Source organism: Pyrgilauda ruficollis, unplaced genomic scaffold (genome assembly GCF_017590135.1).
Source record: "Pyrgilauda ruficollis isolate IOZ18807 unplaced genomic scaffold, ASM1759013v1 scaffold139, whole genome shotgun sequence".
Taxonomy (NCBI): Eukaryota; Metazoa; Chordata; class Aves; order Passeriformes; family Passeridae; genus Pyrgilauda; species Pyrgilauda ruficollis.
Genome location: NW_024512432.1, coordinates 294082 through 317978, shown reverse-complemented (window position 1 = coordinate 317978; position 23897 = coordinate 294082). Strand labels below are relative to the sequence as shown.

General features: G+C 49.6%; 1 protein-coding gene across 2 annotated transcripts in view; it reads left to right on the top strand.

Annotated features, from left to right (window-relative positions):
• SHROOM3 (shroom family member 3) overlaps positions 1-23897 on the top strand; it is a 69133-nt gene that overhangs the window by 22514 nt on the left and 22722 nt on the right. For both annotated transcript variants that reach the window (XM_041459653.1, XM_041459654.1), the window contains exon 2: positions 20706-20834. The gene's annotated coding sequence lies outside the window, so the exon portion shown is untranslated. The remainder of the gene's footprint in view (positions 1-20705; positions 20835-23897) is intronic.

The following is a 23897-nucleotide window of genomic DNA, read 5'->3' as shown; positions in this document are numbered from 1 at the left end:
ATTCCTGGGCACTGTTGCTGAGAAAGGAGCACATAATTTATTTTTTCTTATCTCTCTTAGTCATTCTCTGGCTGATCTCTCTCTCACAGCTGCTTTGCAGGTTAGCTCCACACCGCACTTGGGTTTGCAGGGCCCGACCTTCCCAAGCCATTACCAAACGCTGGAATTCCCCTGGCTGTTGACTTTTTGGTGCCTGTTGAGCTCCTTTTGTCATTCCTGCAGTATGTGGTTTCACGGGGAGTGGCTGGCCGCCGGCTCGAGTTCCTTTGGCTATCCCGTGTATACATTTTCCACGATCAGAGAGCGAGGCCGGCGGATAAAATCCCGCTGTTTGCGGATAACAACGGATAACGTTGCTGTGCTAACAGACATCTGCGTGGCAGATATGAAAACAGCCCCATTCATACCCTCCTGTCGTGGTGCTGGGTCTTGCAGCTGCTTTGAAATTTGAGGTGAGCTGGTGCTCCATCGCATAAGGCACCGGCTTTCCCACAGCAACACTGGATTTACCCAGCCCTGGTCAGCCTAGCAGGAGGGTCAGCACTGCCTTCCTGCAAAGCTCCCAGCATCCTGGGTGAAGTTACAGGGAAGGAGGCTGCTCGTGGCTGCCTTGTCTGCAGATTTCCAAAGACGGAAGGGAAAACACTGTATTTGCACTCCAGAGCAGACTGTTCTTACCCATACGCTAGGGATAATTTGGCAAAACACCACAAACATCCAAATTCCTTTTGGTAAGGAGTAAGCCAAAAAGGTGGGCTTTTTTTCCAGAGAAAATACTGACATTTCAGTGAAACCCAGAATGCCCCCAAAGTGCAGTTGCGTGTCCGGAGGTGTTGGGGGGATAGAATATATGAAAATATAGTGCAGAAAGTAATCTTACTCCTAAGGAGTTGCAGCTGGGTCAATTACCAAAGATTAGGAGCAGGTCTGACTTTAACAGGCCCCAGCTGTGACCAGTGAGAAGAAGAGTGCTGTAAAACAGTGGCTTGGCTGGTTGGGAAGGGAAATGGAGTCGGTTGGCTACTGTGAAGAAGAAAGAATGCTCTGAGGAGCTGCCCATGAAACCACACCAAAGCACCTGGTATCTTGCTGGGAGCTACTCTGAGACTTGCCCAGGTGTCTGAGGTGGCACAATGTGGCCCGTTTCTCTGCCCTGCCTGGGTTACAGTGGGGCCAAGTCCCTGCCTGGGGCTTTCTTTGCTTTCCTATGGCAAAGGAGAACAGCTCCCAGTGTTTCCTTGCTCTCACACGCTGGAACTGTTTGCACATTTAGGGCAAGTAATGCTTTATTACTGTTTACATGAAAGGAGGAAGGCAAAATAAATTAAAAAAAAAAGGAGAGTGAGAACATCTTGTGAACCTGCTGTTCTCAGATCTCTCCGATAAGGACAGTTCCAAGTGCGTGAGAAGTTTCCTACTCCAAGATTTATTTACTTCTGAAAGAAAAGCCACCTTCATCTCATTATTTTATTTTCAATACAGGTTTTAATTTGGTGAGAAAATATCTTCCCCTTAAAGAACCTATTCTGCCTCATTAACTCCTATAAAAAGCACCCCCCCCAAGCTTGAAATGTTTAAAGAAGCATAAATTAAGGCTAAGTTTGTTGTTTGCCGCTTTAATCAACAAACAACCTTAAAAAGGACTCACAAAAGGTTCTGTACACCAAATTTATTAGTGAGCAGGAAAACAGGCCCTCAGCTGCAGCCTCCTCCCCTTCCCAGCCCCCTGGGTTTGAATTGGGGTGGGTTTTTGGAGTGACTGGTTTTGTTTACAGTGTCTTATTCTCTTGGGCAGGTTGTTGCGGTCCCATGGATCTCTGTTAGACTTTTGTGATGCAGCTGAACTGAAGTGACTTGAGACAGTCTGTTAATTAGGTCTTCAAAGCCTTCTCCCTTTTTTCTTTGCTGTACAAATGTCTTTTTTTTCCCTAAATCTTTTTGTCAGTAGCTCAGAAGGAAAAGAGAGTTTTTTCACTGCCAGAGAAAACTGCCGTTCTCTCTGCCTTCCTTTCACCCCTCCAGGATGTTGGAGGAAAAGTGGGTTCACATCTATTTTCTGCACTTTTTCTCTCCTTGGAATGTTTAAGAAGCCTTCTACTATTTCCTCTTTATGCTATCATCATGATGTGTTTCTCTTTTAGGGTTATCTCCACACACAGAGAGGTGCTCACAGTGACTGCAGTACCAAGAATTGAGGGAAAACTTAGGGGCAGAGTCTAGACAGTTTCAGTGCAGAGGACAGGATATTAGGAATTATCTTCCCTGAGTTGGCACATGTGAATATGTGATTTCTTTCCAAATTCCCTTTAGAATTTCCTCATAACAGTGAACTTCCATAGAAACCTCTTGCATCCAGACTAAGTTCAATCTTAAACTAATTTTTCATTGGGTTTATTTGGGTGAAGCCTTCATGGGGAAATTTAATAATGGGTTTTATTCATTGCTGCAGGATTTGGACTTCCTCATTTCTTAATTTTTTTCACAGCTATCTTAAGTTCAGTCTGAGATATGCAGTGTAAGAGAGATCCAATAAAAATCCTTTTTGTTCACTGGAAAAAATGGCCTTGACCCACTAGAGAGCGATTTGATATTTATCTGAACACCTCCTCACCTTCCAGGAGTTAATTTGACTTGGAGATTAGCCAAGACAGGGACTTTCTCTAAACTTCTCTAAAGGCATGGATTCAAAGAGTCCTGGCTCTGAACAACTCACGGTTCAAGTTTTCCAAACCAAAAGGTGACTGGGCACGTTTTGGAAAACCGGAGCCTCCCTGGGAGTTCTGTTCCCCTCTGATTGATGGCCCTGGCTCCAGCCCCTCTGTGCTCTCACTCTTCATGGTCTGTGGGTAGGTCAGCTCTGCAAACACTCCTCAGAGGAAATCATCCTTCTTTCAATTCAGCCCATGGTTGATGTCAAAACCCAATTTCCTCTGTGCATCCCACGCCTTCCCTTCCTCCCCCAGCAGATGTGACAAGGGTCTCACATTTCACACCAGCTGCCTGAGAAAATGCAGGAATGGCCCTACTGAGCTGCAGCCTGGCATCTGCAGTGCCCAGCAAGCCAGGGGCACGAGGAGCAGCCACAGGACAGGCTCCTTTGGGGCTGTTTCACACCGTCTTTCCATCCTTCAAATAAGAGCTTTTCCCCATCTCTGTGACCCAGCCATATCCCAGCCCTGTGTCCAGCAGCTCATGTTGTCAGGGAAAACAGGCAAGTGTGGGATGAGGGGGAGCACAGGGATCCAGGGCCACTCTTCCAGAGCCAGCACTGTGGGCATGTGGTGCTCCTCCCCCTCATAGCTTTATTTCACCAGGAAGAAGGAACCTTCCTTGGTTATCCCATGCCCCCAGGAGCACACTGTTCACTAGGCATGGCAGTGCCAGGGAACTGGGCAGCTGGAGAGCAGGAACACTGGAGGAGTTCTTGTGGTGACTAGAAAAAAGCAAAAGCAAAAGGACTCCTGGATGAATGCCTGAGTCCTCTGGTTCCCCAGAGCAGAGCTGTTCCTGTCATCTCTGGGAAGGGATGGGATGTGGATGTGCAAATCCTAGGGCGTCTTCACCTACTCCCAAAGGCAAACAAAGGCAGTGCCATCACAGTGGTGTGTGCACAGAGTTTTTAGGCTCTCTGTCCCTGTTGCAGCCCAGCTGGCAGGCTCTGGACCTGATGGCAGCAGTGTGTGTGCTGCCTGTTGGCTGTGACGTGGGAGCTGAAGTGAAACTACCTGCATACTTTTAATCCAGGTGGGAAAGGGCAGGGAGATGGGCAAGGACCTTCCTGACACCAACTCATATTTGTCTCTGCCATAATTCACTCTGCTTCCTGCAACTGGGAAACACAGGTCAGGAATGCATCTGGGCACTGCAGGGTCCAGCTCTGATTTCTTCAGGTGTTCTGTAAGTCCAGCCATTTTCAAAGCAGTGAGAACAGCAGCAGGACAGAGGAAAATTTACAAAGACCCATGATTGTTGAGGGAGATTATATGACCTCTGCTCTTGAGCTTAGGTAGAATTAAACTGCCATCGGAAGCAAACACAAAGTAAGGAACCAAAATCCTGAAAAAAAAAAAAAAAAAAAAAAGGAAAAGGAAACAGCCCTCTGAGTCCTCCCCCTGGTTCTTACCCCTTGCAGGATATGATATTTGATACTGGTGTCACAAGAGTCACCCAGTGGAGAAATCCTGCTTAGTTACAGACATTCTTTCATTTTTTTGTATGGAAGGGCTTTTCTTTCCAGAATAAGCACTGAAGGGCACGTAGGCTGGTCCAGGTGGAAAGAGTTCTGGAGGCAGCAGTTCAGTGAGAGCTGAGATATACTGTCCCATACAGGACATGCCATCTGGGGCTGCTCCACCTGAACAGGGAACAAACGCTTTTCTCTTGAAGCAGGATCAGGAGGGAATTGCACAAAGGCCAAGGTGTGACCGGGATGGGTTTGGCTGCGTAGGGCCAGTGAGGCATTCCAGCCAGGACACTGGCAGGAGGTGAGCTGTGGACACTGAGCACCTCTGCCATCAGTCAGAGCTGCCTGCAGCAGCTCAGCTCCGCCGTGTGGGTGTTTGACCCACACCCCATCAGTCTGGAAGGGAGGCCGTGCTCGCTGCTCCGGGGCAGCACGGATTGTGCGGAAGGTTTCGTTCTGTCAGCAGTATGAGCTTGTTGTCATCCCTCCCAGTGAATTCCCACTTGGATTAGCTGCCTGTCATCTGCCTCAGGGCGAGTCTCTGTGCTATCCTAAGTGCTGTCATGCTTCAGTAAATAGTCCAAGGTTATGGGGAGCCTCAGGTTTATGCTACAGTGGTAATGTTTTTGTTGTTGTTTTTATCGCAGAAGGACAAGCGTTCATGGGTTTTTATGATTGCGTCCCAAAGCTGGACTTTGTTTCATTGCCTGGTAACTTCTGTGACCCTGTTTGCCACTCGGTATCTTGCCAAATGGCAGGCCAAGATGCAAAGTACACTTCAAGTGTTTAAAATATCAATAAAACCATCTGGAGTCATGTCACGGAGCAAATTATCGTGGGTCCTAATGGAATGACCCCGAGCAGGTGACATAGACTGCACATGCTGCTGTGGGAATATACAGTGTTCCGTGTAGCTTTCCAGCCAGGGAGGGCAGAAATCATTCCTTTGGGAGAGGTGATAGCAAAAGCCATGCCTCCAGTGGGTGACATCTGCACAGAGGGGCTCTGCTGGCAGCAGGGTCACCCTGGCTGGTGGCTACAGACGTCAGCTCTTGAGCTGGGTGATGGGTGTGCTTGGCTTGGATCAGAAAGGGCCTCTTGCTGTGAAAGGGGACAGGAAGGCAGGCACCACCACCTGAGTCATCCTTACTCCCAGGCTGTTTAATCCTGCTTCCCAAACCTGCCCTTTTGTGTCACAAGGCAGTGATCTGGAGCTGTTGAAATGATTAACCCATCCTGATGACGCATCCCCTTAGACACGTGCACGGGAGGGGTCTGCTGTTGTCCCCGGTGGAAATCCAGGCGTGAGAGCTCAAAGCCACGGCAGGACAGGTGTGTGACAGCACCCCAGGTTTTATACAGACAAAATATCCTCCCTAGGAAGCACAAGTGAAAAAAACAACCAGGAAATGGCCCTTAATCTGCTGAGAGAGGTGCCACCTCATGATGGGTTTCATCATGGACTCAGGAGTAATGCTAGGTGCCTTTGTAACCTCACCTCTGTTGTTTTTTTTTTATTCCTGCATCTCCCAAGCTGGTTTATCACTATGATTTCTGCAGCTGATGAAGTATTAAACATTTCAGGCTGCTGATTATGAGTGTGCAGGTAGGGAGAGAGACATCAACATGAAAAGTAGAGTGACTGAGCAGAATTTCACCTGACACAGATGCACCTGTTCAATATTTGACTTCAAATTAGACCAAGAGGAACCATCTTAAGCCAGGTCAGAATTAAGTTACATATAAACAGAAGTAAAATTATCTATGGAACATGTTGTAATAGCTTAACAGCGGGTGAACAAATGGCTTCAGGGAGGCATCTTGTGAAGAGCATGTTGGGAGTGGGATTCTTTCCTGCTCACAATAAGATCACATCCTTTTCCCTCACTCTATAAAATATCAGTCTCTTTCTAGATAAAACAGGGATATCTTTGGGTGACATTTGGCTATTCCTGGATAAAAGATCCATTATGGGCCAGATACATTGTGAAGAGCAACTTTTCCAGCACCTCCTTCAGTCACCTCTCTGGGTTCCAAAGGTATTTATTTTCCCACTTGCCATCTTCATTCTGCACCGCTCTCTGGTGCTGCCAGCAGCTTGCAGAGGAGTTTGAGTTCAGGGATTGTTACAGGGGCAGGTGCTGTATTTGCATCCCTGTGCAAATCCAGGGTCAACATGGAGCCAGCCCTTGGGAGGAAACAGCTCCCAGATAAAATACCAGGAGGGTGCAGAGCAGAAAGGGAGAGGCAGGTGTTTGGCATCAAAAGGGCAGGAAGGAGGATGGCAAGTGGCAGGGTGGGAAAGCAGAAACTGATTCCATTTCGCCTGCAAAATCTGTCACCAATGGGAAAGGGAAAATGAAATCCTGCAGTCCTCAGCCAGGATGGCTTCCACACCACCTGGCCACTTCAATTTCTAGGCACAAACCAGCTTGGCTCTGTAAGAGCACCGTGCTTGTTTCGTGCCAGCCAAAAGCAGGGCATTACAAGTACAAATTCTCACTTGAAACTTGAACTCCTTCCGTGTGTAACACAAATCATTGTGTAACACAAATCATTGTGCAGCAGGAAGGGCTTTCTTTAGTCTTTCACAACAATACTAGAAATTGAAAGGGTTTATTTATCTTGTCAGCTTCCTCTGTGAGACAGAACAGTTCAGCTACGTGTAGTTTTAAAATTAATTTAATACAGCTCATTCGCTGGTTAAATCTCCTGTATGAAACGAACCTAGCAGGTGACAGAGGCGCCGTTAAAGCCACCACAGCAGTAACGCGGCTTTGCTGTGGCCCGTGACAGCGGGCAGTCGGAAGCACCCGCAAAGGCCTCTGATTAATGGCAAGTTGCCACTGGACTTTTGCAGGGACCGGGGAAGAAGAGCGGCAGGGCTTCGGCGGCAGCGCAGCTCCCCGAGGTCCGGCAGCTCGGGCGGAGTTCGCGCTGCTGCCGCGGCGGGATGCGGGAGCTTGCGGGGGGCTCCGGGCTGCAGGCGCCGTGCCCGGGGGGGCTCCGGCGGTGCGGGGCGGTGCTGGGGGCGGGCTGCCCGCCGCGGCACCTGCCGGGGGCGGCCGGAGGCGCCCTCGCCCGGCGCCAGTGTGAGCGCGGAGCCGTCCGCGCCCCGGGGCACGGTGAGTGCGGCGGCTGCGGGAGCGCGGAGAGGGATGCGCGGGGAGCGGGGGTGCTGGAGGAGGGGACGAGGAGGGGACGAGACCCGGCCTGAAGGGGCTGCGGGGCAGGCGCGCTCCTTCTCCGAAGGCCGGGCAGGACGGGATAACAAAAGGCGGCAGTCCCGGCGGAGTTTCCCGGGGAAGGGCGCCCGCCCCCTCCCCTTCCAGCTGCTGTTTGTTCCTTCGGGGTTCTCGGCGCCTCTGGATGATGGGAAGAAGCGGTCGGGGAGGGAAATGTAGGGTGAGAGCCCGCCGTGCCGCGCTCCCCGCTGTCCGCTTGTGACAATCGTTACTCGGAGGGGTTTCCAGGTGGGATTTAAACGCCCTCCGGGACTGCATCATCCCCTTTCCTGCAGCTGGGCAAGAGCTGCGGGGCTTGAGGGTCCCTTTACTGCTCCTTCTCTGGGGACAGCTGCCGGGCATCACAGCAGCGGGAGGTTTCGTGCGCGCTCTCACTGCGTTACGTGTTTTAGTAGGCAGTGTAGTGTTCCTGCAGGGAGTTCTGCTGGCAGGCACCTTGCAACGAGATACTGGGAAAGAAGCTGAGAAGTCTGGTTGGAGTGACCCACAGACTCCTTAAAATGGCTAGGGAGAGAATTGTATTCAAATGGAGCACTATTAGCCAGCATTTTTCTTTGTAAATTTGGGAGGAATGTGTCCCACAGACCTCATCTGCCTTCATTCCAGCTTCTCCCCTACTTCTCCCCTACTTCTTCTGCTCACAAGGTCCAAAGGTCTGCTTTTCTCGTTCCCTGCTTTTAAACGCTGATCTCTGTATGTTCTTCTGCCCAAAAAACCCAGCCTTAAATTTAGTTGGGTGGCACCAGCAGCACCCATTGGAACACGTTCATTTCTCCTCCCAGCATGAGCCCCCTTCAGCTCATTCAGCAGAGGGGTGAGGCTCAGCAGCTCTCTGTGTTTGCTCAGCCGTGGGGGCCTGGCTCTGCTCCTCCTCAAGCAAGGTGCTTGACCAGATTTTCCTCGACACCAGCAGAAACAGCAGTAGGGAAAAATCAATGCCTCAAAACTCCTTTGAGTAAGAGAGGTGAAGTCCAGGCCAGCCTACAGTTGGGAGAGGGAGGGCTGCTCTGCACGCCCATAATGTGGGGATTTAGAGGATTGAGAGCTTGTTGGCCCACATTAAATGGTGCTTGGCACCTCTGGCTCTTTAATCAAAGAGGGAAGTTCAGTTCGGCTGAAATCAGGATTACTGTAAATTTTAAGGAAAGTTCATTTAATAATCACAGAGGCTTATCTTCCAGAGGTCAGCAGGCCAGAGGTTTAACTGTACAGCATTGCTCAAAAGGCAATAAAGACATACAAGGCCAGCTGCAGCCTATTTGGCATTGCTCTGCACAGAGGGCTGCTGCTGTGGCACGTGGGAGCCCTGCCTCTGGGAGATGGTTCTGCAGCAGCCAGGGGCTTCCACAAGTGCCCCTGTCTTCAGTAGGTCTGAACAGATTTTTTAATGAGAATAAAAGCAGGGTGATGTAGAGCCCTTCTCCCTGTACAGAGTATCCCAGGTCTTGGCAGCAATGGGTAAAAAGCTGGGCTCTAGCAGGAGGATGCAGCTGGCATCGGTGAGCAGATGGACTTGGGGAGGCTGCTGAGGGAAGAGCAGTGATGGGGAAAACATCCTTCCTGCCTTTGTTTAGTTAGGGTGGACCCTACTTTAATGGTCAGCTCTCTGGGTGAGCAACCATCCTTCACTTGGTGTTTGCAGAGCAGCTGGCATGGTGGAGCCTGGTCCATCCCATCCCTGGGCCTCTTCACCCCAGCAGCAGTGTAAGTAAATAAATCAGGAGGATATGACATCAAACAGAGTGTTTTATAATGCCCTGTGTGATTCCCACTCGGCTAACATTTGTTCAGGCCCAGAATGACTGTGGCTGGCGCTGGCAAGCTGCTGGACTTCAGTGGGTGTGGGAGCAGGGCATGGCTCGTGGTCAGCAGGATCAGGCTGTAGCCACACTCAGTATCTCAAGTGCATCCTACTCAGGTGCTCCAGTCAGTAGAAACCATGTTTTAGGAGGTTGTTCCTAAGTTTAACTGGAATGGAAAGCTTGGCTACCCTTGATGGGATGCATTGCTGCATGCTTGCCTCCGTTCAGATGAGAGCCACTTGCCTAATCCTTTACATTTGAGTTGCACCAGGGCTGGAATTAGTGGCAATGTCCTTGGGTTTAAAGAAGCCTCCTTGGGTGAGGAATGTCAGTCAGCAGTTGTTCGGAGGGAAGGGGATTGGGTGGGTTTTTCATGTAGCTGTAGCTGCTGTGTTGGCTCAGTTCTAGAGGTTGGGATCAGAAGGGTAAATTTATGCCTTTGAAAGAGGAATTTGATGGAAATGAAACCAGCCCACTTCACCCTGATTAGATTTCATCGTGTTGTGCCTTTGAAATGCCTTCAGCAGCCTGGCAACAAGGGCAGAGATTTGAGAAACATCCAAAAGTTAAAAGGACATGGTTCCTATGGATTATCAGCCCGTCTGTTATTTTTTAAAAAATCTCATCTTTGCTATTCTTTCAGCAACTCAGAACAGTGTTGAAGAAAAGTATTCAGGGGGACAATAAAAATAGGCAGGCCAAGTGCTCTCCTGATCCCGTCTCGTGTGCTGCGGAGGGCACAGATTCCTCTGCAGTTCCAGGCAGGCTCCGGGCTGCAGACAGACTCCATTTCAGCCTAATTTAGGCAAAGTACGTGATGGTAACTGGTGGCCAGTACAGTTATAGTGGGGACAGGGCCCCCGTGCACGATGGCTGCATCCTTGTCATGCTACGGCAGCTTAAATTTCCCTGGGTAGATGGGAGCAAATATGTTCTATAGTAAGGCATAGCTCTGAAAACTCAGCTGCAGCCCTGATGGAAATATCAAGCCTGGAGTGGGTTTGTCAATACTGTGTTTTCCCATCCAGACTAGGCAGAAGTAAGTGGCATATACATTCCTGTCCCCAGGGGCAGGAATGATCCGCAGGGACAAGGAGAAGCTGGGATATTTGAAGTGACTCTTGCAGCCGAGGAGTTTGCCTTGTGAAATCGTGGTTTGATTTGTTTGTCTTCCTGTGCAGACATTGTTTGCCTGGGAGCCCACTCACTCGGTGCTGGCTAGAGTGCTTAATTCTCTGCAGACCAGACCTCGGGATGGATGTGCTCTGTGTTGGGCAGGGAATGGTTAAGCCAGGCCAGAGAGAGGTGTGTGTTGAGAGGTGGATTGAAAGGGAAAGGTTTTATGGGGCCCAGTGGCTCTGTTGTGAAGGATGCCAAACCTCCAGGCTGGGAACTGGGGGCTATCACTGTTGCAGCAAAAAGCAGCTTAGTTTCTAAATGACTGCTGGGTTTTACTACCTTGTTTCTGTCAAAGGTTTGCAGGGGTGATGCTGATTAATGTCGTGTCCTTTCCCCAAGTCTGTCTATTCCCTTCCTCTTCCATCTCACCAGGCTCAGCCTGACACTGTTTATTAGGCCACTTGTCCCTGGTTTGTGAGGAACAAATATTGACACTGATGGCTGCTTAATAGGATTTGGGTTTGCTGCTTTCTCTCCGAATGAATTTGGCACTTGTGACTCGATTTGTGTTTGGAGCTGGCTCTCTCCATTTTGGGAGGGGTGTTGGTAATGATGGTGTCACCGTGTGTGCTGCATACCAGGAGAGGCTGGGAGTGGGGATAAGTATTGCTCCCCTTTTCCTGCTGCTATGCAGAGATCTCCAGGCTGGGACTCCAAATCACTGCATGTCCCCAGCGAAGGTGTGGCTTCCTTTGAGAGGGTGCTACTCTTGCCACTGGGGAAGAAGAGTTTTTGATGTTTTGTTACCCTGTAACTGCTGTGAAGGCCTCAGATCCACATGGCAGGGATGTGGGTGCTCCTCTCCTGCTTCCTTAATGTGCTTGGGAGCATCCATTCCAAGGAAACGCAGCCCATGCTGTTGCACAGTGGTTTGGGTAGATTTTGAGATGTGTCTGAAGTGAGGAAAGTCCCATTAATGATAGGCATTTAGGCTAAGTGGGTTTTTTTTGGGTTTCCCAAGAGCTGTGAAAGGTTTTGCATCTACAGAGCAGCACCTTCATGGTTCTGGAAACCCAGGAGGATCTGAGACTTTTCTCTGGAAGTCAAAGCCATGTGCTAAGCTGTAGTGGAATTTCTCTTGACTCTTTCTGGGAGTGGTTCACCTCAGTGGTACTGGAGAAGCCCCAGCCTCATCTAGAGATTCCCACAGCCTCTGCAGGTCCTAATCCAGCCCTGCAGCGCTTGCAGAGAGCATCCCAACAACCAGCCTCAAATCTTGCTCTGAGCCCAAGGAATGATTCAGGATCAGCAGACTTGACATCACCAGACCAAAACACAGTAGACAAGGGTGATGGAGAAGAGTTTTCCTGCTGGCAGGGCACATGGAAGAGGTCCCACACCCAGGGATGTGTACAGGAAAGATGCTTGTGGTATCTTCTCAGCAGAAGGATGGCAGATGACCCCTAATGTTGCTAAAATTGCTCCCTGCTGGGGGGAGTGGAGTCAGGAAGGCCAGTTTCCCCTTTTGGGGGGTTTGTGTGAGAACAATGGGGATGCACAGAGGCATAGGACCAAGTGAGAGGGGCCAAGGATTCCTCCCTCATCCCATGTTCCTTGTCATGGTTGCAGCCCTCATCCTTTCCCAAGCTCATCTCTGCCAGACTGGCAGATGATCAAAATGTTTGGAGTGACAAACAGATATTTATTAGCTTAGCAGCCAGCATTTCTGTCACTTGCCTTGGTCTCTCTCACTGAGCTGGCCAAGTCTTCGTCTTCTTACTCAATCTATCATCACTTCTTACTTGGGCAAATCTCCTGCTGAAATCCCCAGGAAGTAAATGGAATGCTGTGTTGAGTAAGGTGCTCAGGAATTTGTCCAGGAAGAGGTTGGCATGTGGGATGGAGGAGCAGCTCATAAGGAGTAGCTCATATTCCGGGGATTAGGTATTGCTACACTTTCAAAGGTGATTTAGACCTGTACACTCCACCCATCCAGTAACTGCAATTAAAATCTGGAATACCAGGAAGCACTGCAGATAATCAGGTTAGAGAGGGCTGAGAGACAGCTCAGCTGCTGCAGACCTGAGTCCTTGGTGCTGAATGTCCTCTGTGCCTGTGGCAAATGTGAGTACGAGGCTTTCTTTGCCCTCTCTGAGGAGATGCTCAGATTGTCACTCCCATTAGTACAAATCACTGAGGACACTTTTCAAAAAGCAGCTGAGCCACTGCTGCAGCACTTTGGCAACATCTGTATTTCCCTGGGAGAGCTGCTGGGCTAAAATTTCGGGGTGTGTTCCTTAAAGTACAAAGTGTCACCAGTGCAGGCGAGGAAGAGAGATCCAGCTGTGCTGGCAGAAGAGATTAATGCCCCACTTGCTCATATTGCCAGAGACCTCATCCATCTGCCACTGGAAGAGTTCCTGTAAGCACTCCCTTATAATCTTTAGCTTTAAACCATTTAAATTGTTGGGCTGAACTGACCTCATTTGGTTTGTATGGAACATATTAGGAGCTGCACCAGCAGATGCAGCCTGGTCCCAGCTCCAAGCTGCTGGCAGAAGAGTGTCCCAGAGAAGGCTGGGCTTGCCTTTCAGGTCTCAGGTCTGCAGCCTATGGCCAGGTCCCAGGTGGGACACGCCTTTCCTGACATTCAGATCCCCCTAGGATGGCCCTTTTGTAGGTGGAAAACATCACTGTTCTGAAGGGTGAGTGTGAAAAGAGTAATTGTGGGGAAATACCTTCTGCTGATTGCATGTCTTGCTGTGAACAGAACTATTCTTTCAGCATGGACAACTTGTGGGCTTTTCCTATGGAATCATTTTAATTCCCAAATCCTAAAATGGAAACTAATGCTTATATTACATTACATGAATATGGCTTTTCCTTCCTCCTCGTGGCTGCTTGTCTTTGTAGGAGCTGCAGTTACATTTTTCGTTTCACTTACACTTGTCCTTTAGAGCCAGCTTGTGCTTGGTGTGTGTAATGTCAGAGAAGTCAAATGTTATCATTTATCAGAAGGACTTTAGATCCACACGGTTCAGTGTGGGGATACCCCAGAAGGTGTCAGGATGCTGATTTACCTGTGTGTGGTGGCCGTGGCCCTTACAGGGACAGGTGTTTTAAAGACTCTCCAGCTTGCCTGAGCGCTGGTGTGCAGCATCTTCCTCTCAGGCACCTCTGCCCGACAGATCTGATGCACAGAGAGGTGATCCCACTGTTTTATGGCCATCTCTGAAGGATTGTTCCCCACAGCCTCCTGGTCCTGAACAGCCTGTGAGAAGTGGGGTGTTCTTATTCCCCAAACTGATCCTGCAGTGTCCCCAAAGGCATCTCTGAAAAACCTCACGAGATGTTCGGTAATGGTCAAGAGCAAGTTTATAGGATAGTCCTGTTAGTTGTGGGGTAGAAAAGAATGAAACTGTCATTTCTCTGTGGTTTTACTCCTGTCTTGACACAGTCAGTAGGTAGATGTGTTTTTGAGAGGGTTAAAGCTCTCTGAACACGAGGTGCAGGTAGAGGTGGGGTGCAGGATGGATCACACACCACTTTTTTGACAGACCGGGACATTTCTCACCTCTCAAATGTCTCCTCCCAAGAAGGTGAGATCTCCCCTGAGCAGGCAGAGTGCTGCTCAAGTCAGTACTGCTTTGGAGTCATTTGCTTCCATTGAACTTGATCCCAGATGAGAACTTCAGGGAATGAAGCCCCAGTCCTAGGAAGACGTGGGCCAGAGCTGCACAGAGCACACTTTTGGGAACAGGCTGTGTGGGTGGTACTGGGACACAAAGAGCAAGCTGTGACAGAGTCTAACCATACACCACTAATACAAAAAGCCAGGAATTCACTAGGGATAAAAGCTAAACCCTGAGCCTACAGGTTCTTCCTTCCAGCCAGGATCCAGGTGGTTTTGGCAGGGCTGCTCCAAGGCGGCTGGGCAGCACAAGAAAGGACTGTGGACTTCGGGGCTCCGTGCCCAGCTGCCTCCAGGGCCAAGTGCTCATGCAAAGCAGGGAAGGCCCCCAATTGAGAAAGCGTGGATTTAGGGTGCCTCTAAAAGGGTGGCAGTCTCTGGGTCGAGCTCTGGGCGCAGTGGAATGCTTATTGTCAAAGCTAAAGACCAAAGGGAACGCTGCATATTGTGGGTCTAAATGCAGCTGGCACGAACCAAAAATGTGCATGTGAGTGCCTTTCTAAGTACCCAGTAATCCTCCAGGGCAAAACGGGGATTAGGGCTCTCTCCCAGACAAAGGAGGAGTTCATTTTCTCAAAGATCCCTTGGCCAGTGAAGTGAGGAACCCAAATGAATGCCAGGGCTCCTTTCAGCTCTCTGCTTGCAAACAGGTACGGCGATGGAGCAGCTGGTTTGTGTGGGGCTGTGCAAACACAGCAGGGCCAGACTGTGGGATTGAGGGCAGGTCAACTAAAACCCATCCAGTCCCAGAGGAAAGGGGAAGCCAGAAAAATGCTGGACAAGTAGGACTAGACAGTGTTGCACAGGGAAAAGAGGGTCTCCTTTCTCCAGACTTTTTTTCTCGGTGAACCTGAAGGTCAGCACTCATTGAGTTTGTTTAAGTTGGAGTTGGCTGAGTGAAGAGCCCTCTGAGAAGGAAAGCTGTGAGTCTGGATTAATTCCAGGTGACTTCTCAGCCTCTGTTGCTTTGCCCTGGAATTCTGCGTGCTCAGAATCTCCACGTAGGAGCCATAAGACTGAAAGTGATGCGTGCCTGAATGGTGGGATGTATCCATCTAAAATTCACCATCCTGTGATTTCTTTAATTTGCCTTCAAGCAATGGCCTGTGCAGGTAGAAAAACACAAACCCCTCTGCACTGTTCCTGGGAAAATTCTTCTTTTCCCTTTTGGGGATTGGCTTATGGCACAAAGATCAGCTCTAGTAATCCTGTTTTAGCAGGTATCAGGATGGATGTGCTTGTGATGTGTACAGAAAATGTGCATTAGGTAGTCCTGTTTCTTAGGAGCAGCGGCACTGTGAATGGGTATGGGTTTTGTGGTTGGATATTATTGTTTCTACTTGAGAACGTAGACCTTGCTGCAGATCTCAGGGAAGAATGCCTAATTTAGTCCCAAGATTCATGTGCTCAGTGAGCCTTACTGGGATTTCAAACTCTGTCTTGCTCTGCTTATGATGAAAATGTGCTTCCAGGAGTTACACGGGTGGAGCCTGTTGTGTTTTGGATTCATGAACCAGCCTTGAATTCCTCATGTGCCTAATTAAGACTGCGGAGTTAAACCTGGTTGTTTCCCATCTCAGGTGAATCTCGTAAGTCACGAGGTGGAGGTTTTACCTAAGGACTGAGACTTTTTCTGGCAAAGGTTTTGCAGGTTATCAGTGTGAGAGGTTTCGGCGCAATTCATAACTATTTTTCATGATAAGTTTTGTCCACATCTTTCCTTCTGGTCTTGGTGTGGCTCGGGGGTCCTGTGAGCAGAATAACAAACATGTGCAGTCCTTGCTGCTACCAGGAGAGCACCTGGTATTGCTCTGACACAGGGGCACTTCCAGTGCAGCTCAAGGAGATTCTGGCAGCGTGACAGAGCTGTGGATTACAGGCTATTTCTGGGCCAGCCGCAGGAGGTAACAAAATAAGAAATACGTCAGCAATCCAGTCTTTTCACTTCAGGCGGAGCGGGAGCATCCGCCAAGCAGGACAGCCACAGCCAAGGTGGGTGCCTGGGATGGGTGTGGTGTCTCCCTGCTCTGCATCCCTCTCCTGACAGCACTGGGGAGACAGGAGGGCTTGTTCTTTGCCAGGAGATAGATGGGGACTGCCGTGGAGGTGCCGTTTGCATTCCCAAGGAGACGTCATTCCGGCTCGGCAGCTGCTGAGAGCTTGCCCGTGGGATGGGGATAGCCAGAGGTGAAGCTGCCCAGCTCTCCTTATGTCACTGGGCTGAGCTGGGGATCTCAGGCTGCCCTGTGACATTGTGTAACGTGGGGTGCTGTGAGGATAAACCAGCAGCATTAACCCTTCTGGCTCCTTGCTGCCTGTCAGAGCCCGGTTCACCTTTGTTGCTGCTTCTCTGTGGTTTTTGTGCCTGTGATGTGCTGTTGGCTGGTTCTGTAATGGAGAGGGGTTTCCTCTCAGGTTCTGATTTAAAACAAAGGGAAGAATATCAGGAAATGCCTACAAATAGCTGTAAAAGTTGGAAGAAGAGTTCCTTCTCAGTTCCTATCTCAGTTTTAGAAGAATCATTGTGTGAGCAACTATGTTTCTAGGATGGCTTTTAATTCTGTCACTGGTTCCAAATACTCCTGTTCATCCACATGATTTAAAAATGAGAATTTAATCTCCATCCTCTCTTCTAGAACAACACTGGATTTAGAGGTAACAAAATACTGAAAATTACTAAACCTGTTAACATTTGGGGATTGGATCCTCTGGGACTCAGCTCATCTATTACTGTGGCAGCAAATCAGGTGTTGGTTTAAACTCAGCAATCATGGCTCCAAGAGGAGGGACCATTAAGAAATACCTATTCTGAAAAATTTAAAAAAAATTAAATCATTTTTATACATACTCCAGGTGCTGTTTATGGCTCATCTCAGGCATTTCCTAGACTCTTCCCTGGAACTACAGCCAGCTAAGCTAAGAGTACAGGATGGTATTGCAGCCAGAAGAACTATAACACTGTTGTCCTGGAAAAGAAATGCTATGAGCAGACAAAACTTCCAAAGTTGGGTTTGTGCCGCCTCCCTGTGCAAAGTGTGTCTCCTCTCTGGGAATTACAGCCAGGCAGCTGAGCTTGCACTGCATCATTTCCTCAGTGAGAGCAGTGATTTAGGCTGCTGCCATTACTCAGGGAGCTGTTGTTATGAAACGTGGAGTTTAATTAATTAAGAATATGATCTCTGCCGAGCCAGATAATTGCCGGGAGAGCTGCTGGGCAGAGGCACCCACCCACACTTTCTGCCCAGGCTGGCTTTAGAAAACCAATCTATGTTGGAATGTGAAGGTTGTAAATAAGGATAAGGAAGACTGAAGGAAGTGAGGAGGAAGAGCCAGGAGCCCCAAAGGTTAAGATAAGTGCTGTGAAACGTTCCAAGCATGCAGGTAGCAGGAGGTCAGCACGGGAGGCAGATAAGGGAGCAGAGGAGCTCAGAGTCAGCCCTGCTCAGAGGCAAGGCATCTCCCTAAAACAGCAACCGAGTTCTGCAAGGACTGTGGCAGCTCAGGAGGCATCCAATGGCAGCAACTGGCAAACCAGTCTTATGGGGGGTTGATTAATATAAAATAAGGCCACCCATGTGTTCTTGAAGAGCTCTGAGGAAGGTGGTGAAAAGGAGGGAGAGTTTCACAGATGCCTGCTGTGGAAAGGCTGTGTGGGGAGAGATGGATGAGGGGTCAGGAGGTGCTGCCTTTCTTCTGGAGGGCACTGGAAACTTCTGAAGGAGGTTTTCCTTGAAAAAAGCCCTTAATTTCTAGCACTGTATTCTTTCACTGTCAAGCAAGCAGCAAGGAAAAAAATCCAAGCAGGCCATATTTTTAGATGAGGGAAAAGCTGAGCAGAGTGTTCTCATGGACATGTGTGGTATTAAATACCAAAGGCACCATGGAAGCAGCAAGTATAAATAACAATTCATAATTAAACACGAACTTTGCAGAAAAGGAAAGATTTCAGAGGCAGCTGCCAGCCTCAGGTGGGAGGTAAAGGAGTTTTAAATAAACTGTGTGTGCTGGGTTTCCTGTCTCCCACTTGAGAGCTTTAGAAACAACACGATAACAAAAGGAACAACTGCAGGCCCCTCCTTGCCAAGCATACTTTTTAGCTATGGAATTGGGAGGCCCTTTGCAGCATCCCAAAATAAAATGCAGCCCCAGGCTTTAAGAGCATCCCATCGGGCTGGGTGCTGCCACAGGGAGCTGGAGCTTTCAGAGAAGGGCCACTCTAAGGAGAAGGTGTGAGGACAGCCAAGAGGAAAGGTAGGCCCACAACAGCTTTGCACAAGAGTGGCTGTCTCCACATTATGGTGGAAGAAGTGTTTTCACAGGGATTAACACCCTCCTGGTTGTTAGACTGAGCTGCCTTACTTAGGAATGCCATAGAAAATGCTCTGGGATAAGCAGCCAGGTGGTAAGGCAGAAGGCTGCAAGGGCAGGACAGGTACTGGGTCCTTTTTGGGGGTGACAAAACAGCCCTGCAGCCCTGGCTGGCCTCAGCTCTTCCCCCTGCCCTGCTCTCACAGGGACCCCTGTGTGGGGACCATGCCTCTGGCCCTGAGCTGGGTGTGCTTCCCATGTGGAAGGATCCTCATCTCTTGTGTTCCCCAGTGGGCCTAATTAATGTTGTTATTTCTGGAGCAGCTGATTAGTTTCCAGTGTCTTACTGAGCCTGCCGTGCACCACAGTGCTCTGCAATTACAGTTTTCTAAGAGGCTGGGGAAAAACTCTGTTGCATTTCCTTGCTGCCCCCAACAGCACCTCCGGAGCCCATGGAGACACTAATTAAGGTGTCTTTGTCTCTGTGAGGTAAAGCCCAAAGTTATGCATGCTGGAAGCTCCTGGGAGGGGGAACACCCAAGCTGCTTATCCTCCCTTCCTCTGCTTGGGGCTGCCCCTGGAGGGTCAGGATGTGCAGGTCCATGTGGAAGGGACTTCCTCAGAAAGCTCTGCTCGCAGCAGAGTTCAGGGTCTGTGGTGTCTCTTGCTTTCTTAGCATCCTTCAAAAGCTGCTTTATCTTAAAAAAAAAAAAGTCCAAGTGCTGAAAGATGACAAGGCTGTGGTGCCCGTGGAGCTGTAGGCACTTACTACTCCTTTATATCAGTTCCTCAGGCTCTTGATGACTCTTTTCTTGGCCCAGGGGCCATTTCCCAGCCCTACATATTGTCACTGGCTCCCTCAGAGACAGCTGGCCAGATGGAAGGCGTGAGCAGCTTTGTCCACTGCAGATACCACTGTGGTGTGGTGTGGCCTGGCACAGCCAAACTCTGCTCTCCAGGAAACAACAGGGAAGCACAGGGCTCTGTCCTCCAAACACTGAAGCTGTGAACATATTTTGCTCACAGAATTGTAGATCTGTTTCTATGGATAAATCGTTTACATGCAATCTTTTAGATCCTCAGCTGTCGCAGTCCTTCTGTCCTTTGCGTGTCTTGCAGTGAAATCTCCTCTGGAAATTGGTAATTTTTCGTGGTAAGCTTGGTGAGCTAAGAGAACTAGAGCATTTAAGGATATTGCCACTTCCAGGGCTGCAGGAAAGGAGATTGTGCTCCTGGTGTACAGTCAGGCTGGAATGGGAGCAGGGAAGGGAAACCTTCAAGTTCAGTCAGAAACTTGACATCATCTCAGAGGACAGGAGTGGCAGAGACAACGCAGAACGGGATTTGGCACATGAAAAGAAAAGGCAGCCAAGGCAGGATTTGGGATAAAAACTGGATGAAGATGAGCAGGGTGAGCAAAAAAAGGCCGTTCCGGAGCAGTCCTGATCTAGTCCCTGATCTAGGTGAAAGTGCTGCTGCGCTTCCCTGCTGCATCTCATCCGCAATGGGAGGCTCAACATTCCTGCCTGGCACGTGGGGGCGAGGGCAGGGAGGGGGGGAGGACCCAGCCGGACACAAAGACGGCGGGTCTCTCAGCGGAATGGCATCCAAGCCATCCCAGCCATCCAAAGCCCCAGCTGCCGGCATGTGGGCTCAGCGCACAATTGCAATTGCAGCTTATCCCGGGCCAGGCCTGCTTTTATTCAGCGTAGGGGTTCCTTGAGCGAGCCGAAATTTTAAATCCCTTCTGCGCTTCAGGGCGAAAAATTGGAGCGAGTTGGGAATAGCGGAGCGGTCCAGCGGGAAGGAAGGAGCTGAAGCGATGGTTACGTTGTGTTTTGTGACTTGGAGCCAGGTGAATATGTGTTTGCTGGCTTGGTGGGAATATCAGTAGAAGGGTAGGACAGGTTTCTCTTTGTCCCTCTCACAGTGTGGAGCTTCCTCTTGGCTTTTCTCTTGTGTGTTCAGAGCATTCCCTGAGCTCTCATAAGGTGGTTACGTGTGGAAAAAGCGTATCTCATAGCGGAACCCGTCAACTCCACGCTTGGGGATTTAGTGTTCCCAAATGCAGCTGCAGCATGATGAGTTCCCTAGTCAAGCTTCTCATTTATAACAGTACTGAGCTAATCTCACTCCTGTGTGCCGTGGGGTTGGGCATCTCCTCCAAAACACTCCTGAGGGACACTGACAGAGCCAAGCACTGCCCAGAGTAGAGAAAAACAAGGAGACACATGACCCAATGCCCCTGCCTTGCCCTCTGGGTGTGTGCATTGCCCTCTTTCCTAAAATCCTGTTGGCTGAAAGGACTGAGGTATTTTGCCTGCTGGTGTTTACCTGTCCTTGCTCTCCTTTGGCAGGGACACCCATGCAGCACAGGGATGCGCAGAGCTGTCCCCCAGCCCGCTCAGCCAGGACTGCGTGACCACTGACTTCCAGCCCGGCAAAGCCACCTGGGCAGCAGGAGTCAAGTTACGGCTGAAGACCAGGTGAGAATGTGTTCGTGTGTGTCCCTGAAGCCTCTGCAAAGCCAGGGTGGAAAACACTTACTGCTTTGGCTGCCAGTGTGCCTGAGGGGCACTCACGGGCAAGGAGTGCTGAAATGTCTCCTCAGAGGATTTTGTCAGTGCTGGTAAAGGTCACCAGAAATGCTGAACCCAAATATCCCCACAGAAGTGGTGTAAGTCTTCTCTGACTTCCCAGCTTCAGGTGCCTGGCATTCCAAAATCGCCTGGCTTCTTCAGAGCCTGGGTGGTTTAGTGGGAGTTTGACATTCATGACTCCTGAGTACCTGTCTGCATTTTAGAATGATTAAATGTCTTCAGAAATCACTTTCCTGAGCTGCTCTGGGTTGGCTGGTATTGTGGCTGAGCCTGACTCTTCTCCTTTGGCCCTGCAGTTTAGGACTGAGTCCTACAGCATCTACTCAGGCAGAGCTTTTGCTGGCATCAGGAGAGCCTCTTACACCAGTCAGCTGTAATCTGGGTGACCTCACAGATTTTTGTGTCTTCTGAGATTTGTACTGTGAAGTGGAAGCAGTGGCTTTTATTTGCAATATTGCATTTGGGTCAGACCTTGACTTATTAGAAGTCAGGAAGCTATGCTGATTTCCTGGAGCTGTTGGAAATGTGGCCCAGTGCCTGTGAGTGAGCAGCTGAGGAGAGAATTCCACATTGTGATCTTATCAGCAAGGATGCACCTCTGGAGCAACCTCCCTGACCTTAGTGGAGGTGCTCCAGCTTCTGGCCACTGTAGGCAGTCATGGATGCTGCCCAGCCTTGGATAGAGCAGATTTTAGAGGCTGAAATATCTCCTCAGGCTGATTTTGTTGAGGAGAAGTTGATCTCTGACTGAGGAGTGGGACTCTGCATTTCCCCAGGTATGAGACCCACAGGGAATTTGGGAGAGGAGCTTCCCTACATCCACCACCTCCCTGTAACAATGAGTCATTCACCATATGCCCTCTGTAAATCCTTCTTGCCCAACAGTTTAGTAGCAGATCTTCACAGAAGCTCCAAAGTTTAGCATTTCACTTGGATAAATTTGCCTTTGGGTGCAGAGACAATGTTTAGCTTAACTTTTCCGGCAGCACTGGAAGCTGTGCCTGCACATCTCAGTTTGACCCGGGCTGGAGCTTTACTTACAGACAGGAAGCTTCTCTAATGTATAAGAATGTGCCTGTGGGAGAGTGTTTCAGACTCAGCAGCCTTTGCTTTGGCCCAGGCAGCGGGTGCAGTTCCCTGGCACCTTTAACTCACCCTATTACCCCCCAGCTGTGTGCAAGTACCTCCACACATCCTCCTGAAGGCCCTGCTGCTTCTGTCCCGTTTATGGCTCTTCCACAAGCACTTGGATGTGGAGTTCACACTTGGATGTGGAGCCCACGAGGGTTGCCTGTGATTTGTAGCTCAGAGGAGAGCCCAGCTGCTGCCTGGAGCCTTGTCCTGCAGATCCCCTTGGTTACCTGCCGTGCCTGATTGTCCACGTTCCGTTTGGATACTGGGGCTCACGGGGCAGCGTTCCTGCTGCCAGCCACCCAGTTCCTCCTCAGCACTGAGCAAGGAGAGGAAAACACATTCCTTCCATTGTTTCCGAGTCTCTCCTGTTGCAAGTTGCTGTGTGTTGGATATCGGGTGGTGAAAGAATCTAAGCTATGCTTGGGTTTCTGTCTTTTTAACTAATTTACTGACTGGAGGAGAATGAGAAAAAATTAATTGAATTGAGCCCGTGGGGCTGGTTCATCAGTGTGGATAAATCAGTGCAGCTCTGAAGAGCTGCAGGCAGGGAAGCCAGTGCAGGCTCTGGCTGCTAGGATTTTCCACCCTTGCTCTGGGAGAGATGATGTGAATCCCTGCAGAAGACAGGGAATAATAGGGTCTTCCTCAAAGGCTGTAAGTCAGTCAGTTGCTTCTTTTCCATGTCAGTTCTTTCCTCCTCTTTTTCCAGCAAAGGAAAAAATTACAGAAAGAAGAAAGTTGCAGAGGGTCTTTAACCCAGTGCTCGCCTGCTCTTCATTGTATGCATGGTCTAGGTACCAGGCTGAAGGCTCTCCTGGCTTCTCCATTTCTAAGCTGCAGTCCTGTGGGAGCAGCAGAGATGAACTGTCTTGGTGGCAAGCACTTCTTGAAATGGAGATCTGAAATTCTCCTCATTTTGAAATTTAAGTCAAACTTAAATTAATGCTTGATAATGCTATCTTCAAAACAGAAAGCTGTCAGAAGACAAAGTCCTTGAACCCAGTAATCAGGAAGAGGGAGATTTGTATACATCACCTCTGTTCCTGTTGAAGCCTGTGTCTGGTTAGTGTCAGGGAATGCCAGTGGGACCCTTTCTTTGTGCTGGGAAAAGTCCTCAATCTAAATATTGCCTGTCAACCCCGTGCTGGGGTGAAGGGGAGATGGAGCCGCAGCGCGCGGCCCGGCTGCGAGCCCCTCACTCTTTGTTTCCTTTGCTGGGCACTGGATAAACGCCTCTTCCTTGGATAAGACAGCGTGGGGGTTCCCAGAGATATGTGATAACACAGAGGTGTGACTTGCAGGACCAATGATCATTAATTACAATGTTTGACTGTTGCTAAGTTCAGCGAAGGAGCGCCCGTTGCTCACGGCTGCCATCACCTCTGAGCGATCCCAGCACTTCCATCTGCAGCCTGTGGCTGAGGGCACTTCAGTCAGGAAAAGCCAGTAGAAAAAAAATCTGTCTTTAGATCTGTATACATGGTTGTCATCTCTGCTTCCACACAGGGATTCTCTTCCCAGTGGTATGGTGGGGAGTTTTTTTTTCCAAAGAGCTCATGATGGTAATGGTAGGAATTCTGAGCAGAAACTTCTGATTCCCTTCTTCCACATCCCAAAGAGACTTCAGGGAGATTGGTACCTGTCTCCCAGTTCCCAGATGGCACTCAGGCCATGGTCTGATGCAGCCCAGACATCCTCAGTGATGCTTATCAAAGGGGTAAAACAAATGGTGTCTGACGTGTGAGCTGGAAACACCACACAGGCACAGGAGCTGCAAAATGAACATTTTGTGGGAAAACAGGTTGTGCTCTGGTA